The sequence below is a fragment of the Atractosteus spatula genome, chromosome 28 (genome assembly GCF_055471065.1).
Source record: "Atractosteus spatula isolate fAtrSpa1 chromosome 28, fAtrSpa1.hap1, whole genome shotgun sequence".
Taxonomy (NCBI): Eukaryota; Metazoa; Chordata; class Actinopteri; order Semionotiformes; family Lepisosteidae; genus Atractosteus; species Atractosteus spatula.
In genome coordinates, this window is record NC_142733.1 from 395,248 (window position 1) to 413,653 (window position 18,406).

Here is an 18,406-nt window from a genome sequence, read left to right on the forward strand (position 1 = left end):
TCTTTTTCTTACGCATGGCCATGACTTTTGCTGCAGCTTGCTGTTCATTATTTTCAAGGCTAGCCCTTTTCGAAGCTTCCCAACGTTTCTGTGATTCCTCTTTCCATGACATATAAGCTTTCCAATTTACTTTGTTTACTTTGTTCTCCTTCTCTTCTAACTTTTCTTTTAAGCTTTCTATTTTATCTCTGTCATATGTCCCTTCTTCAGGAAATCTCTTTTTTCTAATTCCACTTTCCCCTGTCCATTCTGACCATTTACAAAGATCTTTTGTAGTTTCGGGCCCGTAATTATCATACATATATCGTGCACAAGTTCCCTTTTGAGGAACTGACACATTTAGAGAGCTCTGATTATTTCCCATATTAACTTAGAAACTGCCTAAACTGTTTAAACAGCAGAGATTCGGTAGTCCAAATACATTCATCTCCTACATAAATGTTAATAAGTTCCTTATCCGTGTGGTTCTTGAAATAACTCTGCAGTGTCCTTTTCTATTTTCTATATACTTACACTCATGTCTTACTTTGCATATGCAAAAACATATTGTTATCCCTGGCGCCTCCTAGATTGATAAATATTTTGTCTTACACCTATTACTCTAGCTTCACAGTTCATGAACGTAATTAATTTTTTTTTTCTCTGCCGGGACTCTAACCCAGACTATAACCTTTTATTTTCCTTCTTGCTGGGTCTCGAACCCAGACTTAGTGGGACTCTAACCCACCGATTTCTGCCAGGACTTGAACCCGGACTTAGTGGGACTCTAACCCACCTATTCCTGCCAGGACTCGAACCCGAACTTAGTGGGACTCTAACCCAGACTTAGTGGGACTTGAACCCACCGATTTCTTAAGAGTTCACCTGACCGCACAATAAAATCGGATCACGTACCCTGTTAAATTGAGAAAATCCCTTTTACGATTAAGCGAGAACAGTAACCACTTAGGGAATTTCAAAAGGCTCCCTTACCTCTTATGATGAGCTCTGTGGTCTGTTGTCGCCCACTTGCTGGGAGAAAGTCTCTCTCCACAGGGGTTTGTGATCCTGCCGACTACGCCAAGGAATTGTCGAAGAAAAGTCTTCACTCAGGTTAGGTGTGGTCAGGCCTTTATTCATGCACATGAGGAGGATAGATCATGCAGATCTGAGAGCAATCTCTCATACAGATCTACAAACATCTAACTCCCCGAGATGATAAATGCAATGAGTTTTATACAGTAGACACACACAGGAAAGCTCACTCCAAGTTTCCATATTAGGAGATGTTTTTCTCTCTACAAACATTTCTTTGTAATTGACCACGTTCTTCTTAAGAAGCAGTTCTACCTTGCATACAGACAATTCTACCTTGCATACAGACAAAAGGAAGTATAAAAATAAAAGGTGTGAAAATGAGCTAGACATTCTACGGTTTGTAATATCAATGTCAGAAGGTCAAATAATATGCTTGAATTATCCTTTTATACTGTTGCTAAGCAAAAGGCATATGAGCTAATAAAAAAAGTCACTATTTATATACTTAATAAAAAGGCAAATGCTAAAATTCTTCCTCATACGCGATTCCATATTATATTAGCAGCAAAGCTTAAAACTACCACTTTTTATACACGCAATTTCACATGTTAGTTAAAGACTTCTATGCTTAAAATGTTTTGGGAGAAATGGAATACTGGTGTGTATTTTTTCTTTAAGGTACCAAGACCAGCCATACAGATGCAGCCATCCAAAATGCGTGAGGTATTTCGCGGCATACCCCGGTGGGCGTGTCACAGTATCACGCGGTATGACGCAGTTAACGTGGTGTCACGTGGTTAACTATCCGGCGTTGCCTTGTAAAACCGCCAGGGGGAGCTTAACCTCTCATGTACAGCATTTGAGCCTTTAATTTTGAACTGTGTATTACAGCATGTTAATCATCAGTCATTAAAATGTTGGTATATTTTATGAAAGCAAGATTGCTCAGTTGGACAAAAGTACACAACCTACCTTTATCAGAAATATTTATGCATCAAAGCCTTTACTGAAGATATTACTAATAGTATTAATAATGGATGACTTTGGACAAGCTGTATACTCAAAGTATAATTTCTTTAGCACATTTGTACAAGCACTTGGAATCTGTCCAAGCCATACTTTGTCAGGCATTTTGTTTTACTTCAACGGGCATAAAAACTTCCTTGCTTTTAACAGGGCGTTTCATAATTTCTAACTACGAAAATGATTTAAAATGCGACACTTATCATTCAACTAGAGCTTAAAATATCACAAGGATCCTCAAGAGCACAGCAAAGAGTGTATTAAAAGACACTTGTATTTATCAACGCTTTCTTTTCCGTATACCAGATTTTATGGAACCACTTCAGAGGGGTGTCAGCCAGTCAGATTCCAGGAATCGGCACTTTAAAGGAAAAATACACACCGGTATTCCATTTCTCCCTAACGATTTTAAGCATCGAAGTATTTAACTAGCATGTGAAATAGCGTGTGAAAAAGTGGTAGTTTTAAGCTTTTCTGCTAATATAATATGGAATCGCGTATCTAAAGAATTTAATAACGGTATTCGTGTGCTGCGACAGGGCTGTGTAGGGCTGTTTCGCCTGCCTGTTCATGCGAGCTGTCTTGTAGCTGACTGGTCTAGGTGCGTGACTACCAGCTGACAGGTTGTGAGTTTGAATCCAGCTGGTGCTGGACCTTTCTTTTAACAAACATTTCTTCGAAAAAATAGAATAGCGATATTATGGACAATCAATTGACTTTTATATTTCAAAATATCGCAACATGATCGATATTTGCGATATTTTGAACATATCTTCCCTTCTGACAGCGGTGCCTGCTTCTATTGTGTGTGTGTGTGTGCAACAGAGTAAATTTTTATAGAGAAATGGAGGCTGGACAGTATGCGTTACAATATAAACATTTATATTGATTTAAATCGTGTTCTGATTTAAATCGCAAACGCGTGTTTAATTATATGTGTTTTTTAATCATAATCAGGCTAATGCAACATAAATTGATACAGTATCTTTGTCTTCTAAGTATCTTAATAAACTTTCAGCATAGCTTTCTACCCGTCAAGATTTATATTTCTTGGGATTTTGGGATCAAACGTGGAAGGATTAGATTATAATCGTTTTTATTTGTCAAATACGTGATTGTATTTCTGAATGTTATGTGACACCTACAGTAGTTCACTGCTTTAAATACATCGAATTAAGAAAGTTATGTGTAGCACTTTAGATCTTTTTTCTGAACCAGGGAAAATCTGATCATGTTTCTCTATAACATTAATAAAAAAAACTTTATTTTACATATCGCCTTTAAAAGTGGCATCTCAAAGCAATACAGTAGATCGAAAAACAGTTAAAAGGGACCAAATTAAATACCAGACAATCGCAAACGCATTTTCAATAAAATTATTTTATTCATTCAGCAGTTTGTGAGAGGAACATCCAGCAGGGAGAGACACACACACCGGTTTTAATTGACAAAATTGTTTTTTTTCAATTCCTCTTGTCTAACAGGAATGTTTTGTTTGTGGACAGACTGTTAGACAAGAGGAAAAGACCGCCTCCTCCTACGAAGCATTAATCGCGTATCTAAGGAAAATTGTAGTATACCTTTGTTCATGCACATCATTATACAGTACAGTATCTCAATTTGTATTTCGATAAAAAAAAATCGTTTGCCCAGCCACTACTGTTATTGTTTTTATCCTGTAAAGCGTTTCCTTTTTCTGCGTTTTCCATTTCCTTTTTCTGATCACTCGCTTTCTGGATACACATCTCACCTGTCCTGTTCTTTGTTTTCCTGGTTTGCTGATTATGCCTGCTGCGGTCCACTCCTACCCTCACACCTAAAGAATACTATTTTAAATTTCTTGGCGCAGTTCATTAACCCTTGTATGTGCTGTCCGCGCCCAAAATGCAATTAAAAAAAAAGTAAAAAACCGCGCTCAAAATGCAATTTAGAGCTTAATAAGATACACTCCACAGACAAAATTAAAGACGATTAAAATCTGTAATCTTTCCACTTGTACTGTGAGTCATCGGACAGTTTCTGCTTTGTGTAAGGATGGTGAGAAAGCTGTGTTCAATGTATTTAAGGGACTCAAAAGTAAAAGAAGATGCTTCATATTGCTTGACTAATTTTAAAAACCAAGTTATAAATGCAGACTCTCCCTCGGTGCCGCGCCGGGTGTAAATATCAAAGTATACATTCCCAACAAGAATTGTACCCATCTGTCATGCAAATAAAACACCTTGAATTGAATTGAGGGAGAGATGGGGGTAGTGGGACAGAGATACTGTAGACAGACTCAAGGCAAATAAGATACTTATGGGTACGCAGGCATTCACGACAGCAACATACGAAACGTTTGCACGTACTGTATAGTTAAGTTATTACTTGGTTTTCAAAGTGCAACGAAATACAATATTGTTGTTGCTGCTGTTCTGGTTGTTTTTATCCCGTAAAGCTTTTTGAGAAGCCACCTTTAAAGGCGATATATACTGTAAAACCACTGATTCTTATGGAATGTGTTCCGCAGGAGATTCAAATTTTTATTTTTTTATTTTTTAATCGCGTATCTTAGGAAATCTCAGTATAACTTTGTTCATGAACAGTGGTATGTTACATTATCATTCGTTTTTTTAACAAGGCTCGCCAGCTAATGTGAATCGAAACCTGTCTTGCTAGCTTTTAAAGTCGTGCATGTGTAAACTGTACTAGAGGGCATGCAAGTTACTCTGCCCCTTTCAGCTGCAGGGAGTCCCTCTGCTGCAACACACAGCAGACAGAACGGGAGACTATTGCCTTTCATATCTGACACCAGTGAAGTAAAAGGGGTGTCTAAAGGGGTGATTTCAGACCACATTTTAGTTACTTTATTTTGTTTACTTTTAACATTTCTGTAATTTACAGTAGATGTCACAATAGAAGCCCGAAGCCTATTATACTCAGTCTAGCCTTGGATCCTCTGAGTCCCTTGACTCAGTTATTGCATATTAATTTCTTGAGATACGCGATTCCATATTATATTCCCTTTTAATCAAATTCTAAAAGTATGCTTGTTGACTCCGGTATCGCGTTAGTTAAAGACTTCGATGCTTAAAATGTTTAGGGAGAAATGGAATACTGGTGTGTATGTTTTCTTTAAAGTACCGAGACCAGCCATATACTGTACGTTTAAGTTCCAAAATTAATATCGTTTATGGACTTCACACGCGTTGCAGTATGCTCCTATTCTTTTTTTGCTCAGGCACTAAGATCTCCCTTCTGCTTTGTGTAAGGATGGTATCAAGAGCAATCTTAAGTGGTGAGAAAGCTGTGTTCAATGTATTTAAGGGACTCAAAAGTAAAAGAAGATGCTTCATATTGCTTGACTAATTTTAAAAACTAAGTTATAAATGCAGACGCTCCCTCGGTGCGCTGCTCTGGTGCGCCGGCTCTTACACAGTGCCTGTCTGCCGTAAGCGTTACAATATACATACCCAACACTGCTTGTACCCATCTGTCATGCAAATAAAACACCTTGAATTGAATTGAATTGAATTGAGGGGAGAGGGGGGGAATACTAAAGCCAATACTGGCTCAATACCCTCAATGGGCTTTGACGTGCTAATGCGTTGGTTTAACAGTCCGGGTGTGGCAGGCTTCCAATGTCAACTCGACTCGATTGGAAGACAATGAACGTATTTTAGCCCTAAATGAATTAATAGCAAACATGGTTTACATAAAATACATTTTTCCAAGAAAGTTTATAATAATATGATCTATAGTTGAAATCTGAGCCTACTTTAAAAATAAAGGAAAAGCATTTTCAGAGAGCAATCATGCTGTGTTTATTTAGAAAAAGCAATTAGGTTTATGAGCAATCTAATTACCTATTCGCTTAAAACGCTATTAAAAATTTACTCTGTTGCACACACACACAATAGAAGCAGGCACCGCTGTCAGAAGGGAAGATATGTTCAAAATATCGCAAATATCGATCATGTTGCGATATTTTGAAATATAAAAGTCAATTGATTGCCCATAATATCGCTATTCTATTTTTTCGAAGAAATGTTTGTTAAAAGAAAAGTCCAGCACCAGCTGGATTTGAACACACACCCTGTTAGCTGGTAGTCACGCACCTAGACCAGTCGGCTACAAGACAGCTCGCATGAACAGGCACGCGAAAAAGCCCTACACAGCCCTGTCGCAGCACACGAATACCGTTATTAAATTCTTTAGATACGCGATTCCATATTATATTCCCTTGCTTATGCTCCTATTCTTTTTATGCTCAGCTACTAAGATTTCCCTTCAGTGGTAAAATTCAATACCTACAACGGGCACAGCAAAGACGTTTACTGTAAGTCTTTCTACGACAGACCAACGGACCACGAGTGCCCCTGTCGGTCAACCAATCACGTACTGCGGTGCCACGCGTCATCTTGCGTCATACTGAGCGACGTCACCTGCGGTACGTGTCTGTAACGCGCACTTTGAATGGCTGCATCTGTATACTGTATGTTTATGTTCCAAAATTAATATCATTTAAGGCCTTCACACACGTTACAGTATGCTCCTATTCTTTTTATGCTCAGCCACTAAGATTTCCCTTCAGTGGTAAAATTCCATATAAATATTCAATACTAAAACGGGCACAGTAAAGACATTAAATATACATATACATACTGTATACAGTACAGTTTGCATACAGTAATATGTTTTATACACATATATTTTTCTGTTGTCTTTGTTGATCTCTTGAGGATCCTTGTGATATTTTGAGCTCTCGTTGAATGATAAAAGTGTCGCAGTCTAAATCATTTTCATTGTTAGAAATTATGAAAAGCTCTGTTAAAAGCAAGGGAGTTTTTATATCTGTTATAGTAAAAGAAAATGCCTGACGAACTAGGGATTGAACAGTTTTTCAGTGCTTGTACAATCGATGGAAATGTTCAAATAAATGTGCTAAAGAAATAAACAAAAAAGTAAGTTATTCCTTTATCATATTGGCTAGCTAATGTCCCATCCTTGTTAGTAAGATCAATGAAATGCTGTGGTGGGTATTACTTTTTGTCGATGAAAAATAAAGTGATAAAGTCTTTTCATTTAAAATGACGGTTGCAAATAGTGTGGACCAGCATAATACTTTGAGTTTTACTGGTGGAGCTCATACAGCTGTGTCTGGATATGTTTATGTTCCTAAATCAATATCTTTTATGAGCATGTGAAAGGCATGGTGAATCGGAGATTCTCAAAAATTACTGTACTTTGCATGATTGGAAACAAATGTGTGATTCCGAAATGCTGTGGTGTTACTTTTACAAAGATGGTCAATGAAAAAAAGAATGTGGAAAAGGGCAATACTTTGAGTTTACAGCTTGTCCAAGGTCATTCATTATTAATACTATTAGTAATATCTTCGGTAAAGACTTTGATGGCGATAGCTCAAGCATGAAAGGTTAAGCTTTATTAGCTCCACCTTGCAGAAATTCCGGATTCTATTATTTTACTTGCGGTACCACGTGGTATCATGCGGCACTATGGTACGGTATTAATACGGTAACTTGCGGTACACTGCGTCAAGTGCATTGCAAAATAATGCGGTATCGCCCGCTTGTTTTGAATGGCTTCATCTGTAGGCGAGAGCAGAGCAAGGAGGACAAGGGGACAGGTTTGTCACACGCTGGCGGTTTGAACACACAGAAGATCACTTAGGGGTGTATATGGACCCTCTGTACGCCATCGGTCCGCACTCTGGACTCTGAATCCTGCCATCCGAGTTTAGATCTCGGCGAACCCTGAGCCGCAGTTCCTTCTTAAAATGTAATCTGGTGAGCTTTTCTAGAATCTTACTTGTATGGATGAAACCTTTAATGTGTTGCTAGGTTAAAATTGATGACTTCTTGAAATTCAGTAGGCAATTCCCCTCTTGATTTCGGGTTCAATTGCTTTATTACAGGGGTGCTTTTATGATGACAGAGCCCAGTTCAGGTACTTTGCTTGATGGAGGAAGCTCATGTCGCAGGATGTGGGCCATTAAGGCAGTAAAAGGCTAGGAGTGATTAAGTTATGTTGATTTCCAGGGTGGTGTCAATGTTGCCTCTCACTCAGGGGGGCGACTGCAGTTGTCCCAATGAATACTGTCTAGCAGGAACAGTTAGGTATCGAGACTTGGAGGTGTGAGGAGTCGCTGAGCTGGTAATAGCCATACCAAGGGAGGAAGAGGGAGAGCCGGAGAGTGAACAATGAACTAATAAGATCCCATGATGCCTAGCTCAACACCCCCACAGTCCTTAATCAACACAAGCTTCCTCCTGGAAAAATACTGGGCAAACCTGATTCTGCCAGGGACTGTGGAAAATCCCCTGAAAGGGACTGGCTAAGGAGAGAGATAAAAACACCTGAAAGGAGGACAGAGGGGCCTCGGAACTCCCACTGGACCCTAGAGACGACACAGGCAGCGCCAGGGAAGCTGCAGAGTGCGAGACCATGGAGGCAAGCACCTATTAATCCAGGAATTGACAACTACGGGAGACATTGGCATTGTAACAAAGGTACTGTACAGAGACTTTTTAATACCTGAAGGCAAAGGACAAAGAACCCGGCTCAGCAAACGGATACAAACTGAGCGGTTATAGAGTGCAGCTCATGGGAGGATTTCGAGTGTAACCTGAACGGAGATCGGGAAATTGAACTGGGTGATACCCCTCTCCTTAAACTGGTTAAAAAGGGAACTTAACTGATACTAATGACTATTGCTGGTCTGTGAGTGCATTGGTGATTCTGGGAGATAAACCGAACCTGTGGAGAAATAAGGGGGGCCTAGCACCCTGTCCGATTTGCCAGGTGGTGTAATCGTGCACGAGGCAGGAACAGTCCTCGCCCAGAGGGTTCGCATTACTGTGACACTCATTTTGGACTCTGTGATCTGCTCACCCGGAAAGGTCTGCTGTACTACTGCAAGAGAGAAGTAGAGTCTGAAAGAAGTGATAATTTCATGATGCTTTGGAAGAAAATGTTTTTTTTTTCCTTTGAAATCTAAATGAATCGAAATATCAGTGCAAAGGACAAACTCTTCATTTGGATTAAAGAGATATGGTTTTAAAACAGACAAAATGCAGAAAACACGTGTTTCTCCCTTTTGGAAAAAAAATGGACTGGGGGTAATGGTTTACTAGTAGTAGTGCTGAGCTCACTGTTTTACAGTCCACGTGTGTTACAGCAGGGCCAGTGGTGCAATGGCTAATGTGTCTCACTAGGAATCAGGAGTTTGTAGGTTTGACTCCTGCCTGGCTCACATTGCTTTTAAATGCATCAGGCTACTCAGTAAGGAGCCTGTTCTACTTATTGTATTGTAAGCGTACCCAGTAAGAGATTTCCATCATGTAAATGAACTGCACCTGACAGCTTTAGAAAAACAACTGACGGCTCAGCGTTGCTGCCGTTCTAATTAGCATGCACTGCATCAGTTATGAACCCGAACTTATCAATTATTCTGATCAGTGCGTCAACACGTAGTCCAGATGAAACATAGAAATATTCTCTTGTCTGTGTCTCTTGTTTGTATATGGCTGAATGTCCCTGACAAAGTACTGTTTGTTTTAATTTAAGAACCGCATTTGTGTTACAATATACCAGATACATTTACGTAACTGCTCATGTGAAACTCAGTTGTAATTAGTCAAAACATAAACTCGAACAACAGCTGTGGGTTTGAATCTGAGCATGTATCAGATTACAGCGCCTTTTACTTCCACTGACAAATGATAGAGATTCGAAGAGAGATCCTTCAGACCAGCAAGCAAACCCATAGCTGTTTCGGTTTTCTATCTAGGCAATGTTGGTGTCTGCAATAGTATAAATGAAAGCGTTATGCAATTTCTGTGGCTACATTTGTTATACTTCATGCACAGTAAGAGTGTTTCTAACACCAAATAAAAACTCAACAATTAGCGATCACGCCTTCTCCTCAGTTAACACACTGAAACCCTTTGCTCTTAACAGTTCTCTACAGGCATGCTTTAAGAGCACCTATCGTGTCGGTTCTTTCAGTTTTATTAATTAGATTTTCAAAGGCATAAGTAGATCACCAGACGTGCGAACGCAAAACGTGTCGTTATCTGAAGAATTGATTTCCATGGCTGAGGGTCCAAGCGATTTAGTATTTTTAAAGTAGCAGAAAAGGAGGAACAGACCTTTGCCTTTGGCATGTAGGGACAGGACAACATGCAGGGGACACTGTATTTAACAGGACTTGAACCTGCACAGGGAGTTTCCAACAGACTTCAAGTCTATCGCCTTAACCACTCAGCTATGACTACAACTACCCCCACCTCCCCATGCTGCTGATGCTGCATTCCTCCTACAATCTAACACGGAGTGTGAGTTGGCTGCGGAAAACTTTTCAAAGTCGCTCTCCATTAAAGAAAACGTTTGACAAAGGCCTCAGAGGGTTTAATGGTTTTCATGTTCAAATGATAAGTCTACCCGTCCGGATGTCAAAATGCATCTTTGTCAGACAGAAAAGACATCAACAAACGAGAAATGTGGACAAGGATTTTACAAGCTGCACCACACTGCACTTTGAAAAGCATTTACATTAGGATTAGTCACAGGAATTGCCTTTGATTTACGCACTTACAAACACGATGAAAAAAAAAAGAACAAAAGCTTTCAACTTCTGCAGTTGAATATAATGCCATTGCGTGTCGAAGCAGTATTTTACGTCATCCTACCACTGCAACACGGGGCATATATGGAAATTACACAGGATGTGGGCCATTGAGGCAGCAGTAGGCTGGGATTGATTAGGTTATGTTGATTTCCTCTCACTCAAGGGTGGCAACTGTATTTGTTCTTATGAATACAGTCTAGCAGGAACAGTCAGTAACAACGGTCATACCCATGTCGTTCAGGAAGCAATTAGGTATCGATACTTGGAGTAATGAGGAGTCGCTGAGCCAGTTTTATCCAGACCAAGGGATGAGGAGGGAGAGCTGCAGAGTGAACAGGTGATAAGGGACCATAACACCTAGCTTGGCATTCCCACACCCCTCAAACAACACAAGCTTCCTCTTGGAAAAATACTGGGCAAACCCGATTCTGAGAGGGACAGTGGAAAACCCTCTGAGAGGGATTGGCTAAGGAGAGGGATAAAAACACCTGAGACAGAACAGAGGAGGCTCTCGATTCCCACTAGACCCTGGAGACGACACAGGCAGCACAAGGGAAACTGCATAGTGCGAGACTATGGAGGAACTGTGCAGAGACTTCTAATACCTGAAGGCAAGGTACTACTGGTTCAGTAACTGACGACCACAGGAGACATTGGCATTGGAACAGAGGTACTGTACAGAGCCTTTTAACATCTGAAGGTGAGGAACAAGGAAACTGGCACAGCTAGCCGATTCAAACTGAAGGGAATGTAATACAGCCTGCAGAGTATTTCTATTGTTACCTGAATTGAAACTGGGGAAATAGGACTGGGTGATACCCCTCTCCTCCAAGTGGGCCATCAGAGACTACAGGTACTAAGATGAAACCTTTGAATGGCCTCTCTTCAGTATTTTACAGGAAAGACTGCTGCCCCTCTGTAGTCATTATGACCCTGGGAAGGACCTTTTGCTGCTGCAAATGCTCTTTTCATTGTGTTTTTGGGTATAGTGAATGTGAATGTAGTTGGAAAATAAAAAGGGCACTTATACAATACAAATGCTTGTCGCTGGTCTGTGTGTGCATTGGTGATTCTGGGAGATAAACAGAACCTGTGGTAATATAGAGGGGCCCTAGCACCCCATTTGTAGTGCTAGGTGGCGTAGTCGTACACGAGGCAGGAACATTCTTTGCCCATAGGGTTCACCTTACTGTAAATTTTTGGCGTAGAATTGGCAGGATCTCCCACACACAGAAGAAATGTAGAAGAAATGGAACAGGAGATATGGCTCCCACATGTGTAGTATGGCTATGGTTTACGGGAGTACAGTGGGCCCCTAAGTTTAGAGGAGAGAAAGGAGAGAAGTATGAGGAACGGAAGACACAGATGCAGCCATTATTGAGGGCACAGAGATTAACTGAGGCACAACAGATAGATTATATTATGAGCACATTAGAGGGGACTTGCTAAATGAGAAGTTTTACTTTTGGACTTCATGAACCAGGCAACAGTTTTAGGGATTTTCACTGCACTAGATGAACTGTTTAAGGAAAAGCCTTCAATAGCAAGACTTAGGTTTGAGTTTTTCACAGCCAGACAGGAATTTGGGGAATCTTTGGCGGCTTTTATCCTCCGCTTGCGTGAGCTCTTTAAAATCTGGAGGGATGAAGAAACAGTGAGCTCTATAAACAGTGAGAATACTCTCTGCAAACAGTTTCGGTGGCCGGTCTGTGGCAGGTCTGTGGCCAGGACCCCTACAGAAGGTGTTACGTCATCTATCCCGACGGGAGTCCAATCTGAATTTGGCTCGGGAGGCAGGTTGCTACAGGAGGAAGGCTGGGGGGAGGATTCCGAAGCTACAGCCAGTGCCACTGGTTCTATGATCCCTCCACCAGACCTACACAAGAACACTTGGCAGATGCTTTGCATACAGAGTTACAAGCTCCAGAGCTCCAGCAGCAATTAAAAGAGATAGGAGAGTTGCTACGGGTTGCTAATGGATGCCCTGCTGCAGATATCAAAAGGCCTGTCTGCTCTGAGGCGGAGTTAACAGCTGTAGAATTTACCTGCTCGTTGAATAGAGAGGCCTGGATGGATTCCAGAAGACATCACACCAGAACTAAGACAGCTATTAGTTGAGCTAGGTCGTACTTTCTTCACTTCCCTCCAGGCATTCACAGAGAGGCCAACGCAGGAATGGCAATAGTGCCTTGGAAGCAAGAACAATGGGACAATTTAGGCCGCCCTATCTGTTTTCAGTGCAACCAAGCGGGACATGTACGACGCGACTGCCCCCTTAAAACGAACACATCCCTGTCCTTTAGCCACAGTAAGGCACGTGGGTGGGGAGACAGAGACAGGACCAGCTGGAGCAGTACCTGTCTTTGTAGGAGAATGTCCTAGTGTTGAGGCGGAAGTGGATGGCATCATGGTCCCCTGCATGCTGGACACTGGGTCCTAGGTAACCTTGTTTAGTGAACGTTTTTTTTCAGAAACACCTGGGCTACCGACCACACGGGAAGAAAGAGGATATCAAGTGGCTACAGCCGCGGGCAGCAAATGGACTACAGATACCATATGTTGGGTATGCAGTAGCAGATTTCTGAGTTGGTGGTGTTTTGAAAGCAGCTAAGGGGATAGTTATTGTAGACAATAGTTGTTTAGGGGCAGAACAAGGAGTACTGGGGATGAATATGATCGGCCCCCTTTGGAAAGAATTAGGGAGGGCTCCCCCTCTTATCTTAAAGCCTTTCAAGCCCAGGTCCCTCGGCAGTCCTGGAGTGAGAGGGAGAGTATGTTCACCATATGCTGGTGAATGGGATGCCAAAAAGAATCCGAAGGATGAATCGGGAGGGCCAGGCTGACACAACAGATGAAAGTTCAGATTCCTCCAAACAGTGAAATGGTGGTGTGGGCGCGGGTGCCAGAGTGCTCCCAGCGAGAGAGTCACTCCCTGTTAGTGAAACCATTGGAGGCATAAGTGGAGTGGCAGGTGGCTAGGTCTGTGGGCTGGACCAAGGATGGAAGGGTCTTCATGCGCATACAGAACCTACACCCATATCCCTTAGATGTCCCTTTACGACAGCCACTGGCGGAAGTGAGTAGAATAGCAGAAGATAATGTCTACTGGGATCGGGATGTCTTTTTACAAAGTGTGTCTCCAGGAGTAGAAGAAGTGGGTGTGCTGACTGCCCAATGTGGAAGGGGTGAAACACTGCCTGCCCTTTCAATATAAGGTGAAGGGTTGACGGCAGCTCAACAAAGACGACAGGCAGCCCATGAGGAGGACTTTGGGAGGACAAATGGCGTCCTTCACCATATTCCAACTGGTTCAGCACCTCCTAGCCGAGAAAGGTATCGTCCTATTCCCCCATCTCTATACCAAGAGTTGAGGCAGTTACTACATGGAATGTTGGAGAAGGGGGTTATTCGCGAGAGCAGTAGTCCATGGGCAGCCCCAGTCGTCTTGGTAAAGAAGAAGAATGGGTCATGGAGGTTGTATGGATTACAGAAAGTTGAATGCGGTGACCCATAAAGATGCTTTCCCGCTCCCCTGCATTGAGACGTCACTGACAACACTGTCACAAGCAGAGTGGTACTCTACTTTGGACTTGGCCAGCAGATAATGGCAGGTGGAAGTTAGTGAACAGGACAGGGAAAAGACTGCATTCACCATCCCACTGGGGCTGTACAAGTTTGAGCGGATGCCTTTTGGATTGTGTAATGCTCCTGCGACATTTCAACGCCTGATGCAGTGCTGCCTTGGGCCAATGATAAATGAGTCACTACTGATATATCTAGATGATGTGATTGTATACTCGCCCACCTTTGAGACTCACCTACAGCAACTGGAACAGTTGTTTGCAAAACTCAAAGAGCATGGTTTAAAACTACAACCTCAGAAATGTGCTCTCTTTCGGAAAAAGGTAAAGTACCTGGGATCATGTGGTAGTAAAGCTGGAGTTGAGACTGACCCTAAGAAAGTATCTGCGGGAGAAGATTGGCCGAGTCCTTTGACAGTACGCCAGGTATGCTTGTTTCTGGGTTTCGTGGGATTTTACTGAAGATTTGCAGATTTCAAAGATTACAGCCCCATTGAATGCCTTATTGTGTGGCACAGCTGCCCTTGGGAGAAAAGGAAAGGAGGTGGATTGGACACTGGCCTGCCAGGAAACCTTTGAGACACTGAAGGAGAAGCTGCTCAGTGCCCCAATCCTAGCCTATGCAGATTTCAGATGTCTGTTCAAGCTTTACACTGATGCCAGCCTCGAGGGACTGTGGGGGCAGTGTTGGCCCAAGAGCAAGAAGGAGTTGAGTTGGTCATTGCATATGCCAGCCGTAGCCTTCATCCTGCAGAATGAAATGATCAGAACTATAGTTTGTTCAAGCTTGAGCTGCTGGCTTTGAAGTGGGCAGTCACAGAGAAATTTAAGGACTACCTGTGGGGAGCAGAGTTTACGGTGTTTACAGATAATTACCCACTAGTCCATTTTGATACTGCCCACCTTGGTGCAACTGAGCAGAGGTGGGTGACTCAGTTAGCAAACTTTTCATTTGATATTATGCTACGGTGCTAAACCGTAATGCTGATTTATTGTCAAGGAGGCCAACAGGTATTGCCAAGGTGTCTGCTTTAGCACAGGAGGCAGTTCCAGTAGAGACAGGAGCAGACACTGGGTTGCCTCCAGAGTTCTATGTTTGGGGGCCCCGAAAGCAAAAGGATCCGGACCTGCAAGTAATATGAGAAGGAATTGAGCAGGGGAAATCTAGCCAGGATGTAAAGCAACACTGTTTTCAAGCAGGGGTCCAGAAGTATCTCCCCCTTTGGAGTCAGATGAAGGATCAAGGGGGGGTGAGACAGAGGGAATTGGGGGGGCTGGTAAGAGTATACAAGTAATTGTGCCACCAAGATATAGAAATGAGCTCTGTTGAGAATACCATGAGATAATTGGTCACCTAGGTAGCCAAAAGGTGCATTCGGATTTGCGCCGGAGGTTTTACTGGCCTGGGATGGCAGAGAACCTGAAGGTTTGTGTTCGTGCGTGTAGGCAGTGTGCCCTCAGTAAGGTCTGTCCTCAAGAGAGGGCTCCCTTGGTTCCCCATGTGACTTCATAAACCTTAGAGGTATTAGGCATAGATTATCTGGCATTAGGAAGGACAGTGGACACATATCCATATGTGCTGATGATGATTGACCTATTTTCCAGATATGCCTGGGCCGTGCCCACCAATGATCGGTCTGCAGAGACTACAGTGAAGGCCCTGTGGAATCATGTAATCCAGTCATTTGGGTGTCCTGGAAGGATGTATGGTTGTCAAAGAGCAGAACTACACCATACCACCCCAGGGTAATGGGGCAGTAGAACTGTCTTTGCTGGGGTCACTCAGGGAGGAGGAGCAGGAACACTGGGCTGCAAAGCTTCCAGAATTGATCCATGCATATAATAACACTGTTCATGAGAGCACAGGTCTGTCCCCCTTCTTTGTGATGTTTTGGAGACATGCACACCTGCCAGTGAACATGGTGGTGGGTGCACCCCCAGAGAATAGGGATGAAACTTTGGAAGGTTGGGTGCATACACATCATGAAACGCTGCAGTAGGCATACCGACAAGCCCAGGGCCACATGCAACGGTGTTGAGAAAGGGACAAGCATCATTATGACCGGAGAGCTGTTGACAAGCCTTTGCTTCCTGGGGATAGAGTGCTCATCCGGAACTTTAGGAGGCAAGCCAGGGATAAGTTAACTCCTCGGTGGGGGCCAAAATTCCATGTGGTAGTGGGACCCGTAACAGACCAGAGTCTGGTATACAGGATTAGGCCTGAGGGCAGGGAAGACCCTGAGAGGACACTACATCGCAATAACCTGCGTCTCTGCAACATCCCTCAGTTAGAAGACAGCCAGGCCCAAGAGGGGTTAGTGTCAGAGGAAGGCACAGGGCAGGTAACAGTAGTGCAAAGAGAAGCTGAGTCTCCAACCAGAGGGTTTCCATTGTTGTGGTTTTTTGCACCCCGAGCAGCTTCTCCACCTGAGGTTACTTGCAGGGAACCACAAGAGGGACAGAATGGGCCACAACCAGGGCCCAGTACCCACCATGAGCCTGAGGAGAGGACCGCTGAAGAAGAAAGTAGGATAGTAGAACTCGAGGCGACAGAGCATGAGGGTATGCTGCGCAGATCAACTAGCTCCACAAGAGGCGTTCAGCCTGCGTGGTACAGAGAGTAGCCTGTGGTCGGGACCACCATGCTTCTGGTGGTGGGGAGTGAAACAGGATCTGGGTCATTGAGGCAGTAGCAGGCTGGGATTGATAGGTTATGTTGATTTTCTCTCACTCAAGGGTGGCGACTGCAGTTGCTCTAATGAATACAGTCCAGCAGGAACAGTCAGTAACAAAGGTCACACCCAAGTCATTCAGGAAGCAATTAGGTATTGATACTTGGAGGTGTGAGGGGTCACTGAGCCAGTTTTATCCAGACCAAGGGAGGAGCAGGGAAAGCTGGAGAGTGAGCAGGTGGTAAGGGCCTATAACACCTAGCTCGGCACTCACACACCCCTCAAACAACACAAGCTTAGCACACACTGCATCGGCTATGAACCCGAACTTTTCAATTATTCCGATCAGTGCATCAACACGTAGCCCACATGAAACATATAAATATTCTCTTGTCTCTCTCTTGTTTGTATAGGTGACCTAGTGGTGAACAGCTGTCTGTTATGCAAAATCCACTAGATGGCACTGCCTCTTAGATCTCAGTGTCTCTTAGTTCCTGCCAGTTAATTTCAGTTTTCTGCGCATGGGCACTAGGGACCAGGAAGCAGTAACAGTTAAAAAAACTAAATTGGTGCAGAGTGTTGTAATGGTAAATACTGTGTTAATTTCCTATTTACACCCTAATTGAGGTATCAAATCAAACGTATTAACGAGTATAAAGGGGTATTTTATAGGACTAAGACAAGATTAGTAAAATAGATATTAGATTTAAACCGAGTGGACTGAGGCCGTAGCCAGTTTCTAGACATCTTTTTGGGCTAGGAATATCTGTTTACTCATTTACATAAGTAATGTGTTTCGCACATTACTTGTATTTTATGTTCCTTTATTCTTTACAGAGACTTATGTTTAGTTGTGAAATGGGTATAGAATAGTTTGTTAAGTGTATGCAATTGTAAGTATTATACTAATTATCTTTGTAATGTAGTTCTCAGTGAGGGTAGAGCTGAGAGGTGACCTGTGCAGCCTGTGAGCGGCTTATTTCTGCATGTTCTGCGTGTTGAGTTGTTTAAATTTAAACTGTATTGTAATTTTTTTTTGTTTAGTGTAGATGCGATTTTGTAACAGTTTGATGGAATGTTGAAACCTTAAAACTAACAAAACAGATCAGACACCATACTTACCTGTAAATAAAGAACCCCAAAAATATATTTGTGTCCTGTGCTGGTTATTCTTTGCTGGACTACACAATTTTGGTACGAGGAGTGGGGTTTCTGATAGTCTGTTAGTTCTGACTCTCATAGTAAAGGCAGTGAAGTGCTTAAAGTACAGTAGTGGTGAAGACAGGTGTCAAAGGAATCTGATAACTGATGGAGAAGGCCGATTCCAGAGGTTCACTGACCAGTGTGCTGGGACCCAGACGACATCAATGGCCAAAATGCTGAACTGTAGTATTCAAAGACTGATGTTTGCACAGAGACTGTGTTTGTGAACAGTTCCCAAAATGTTTGGTGACGAGAGGGATGACGGTGCAGCAGTTGAT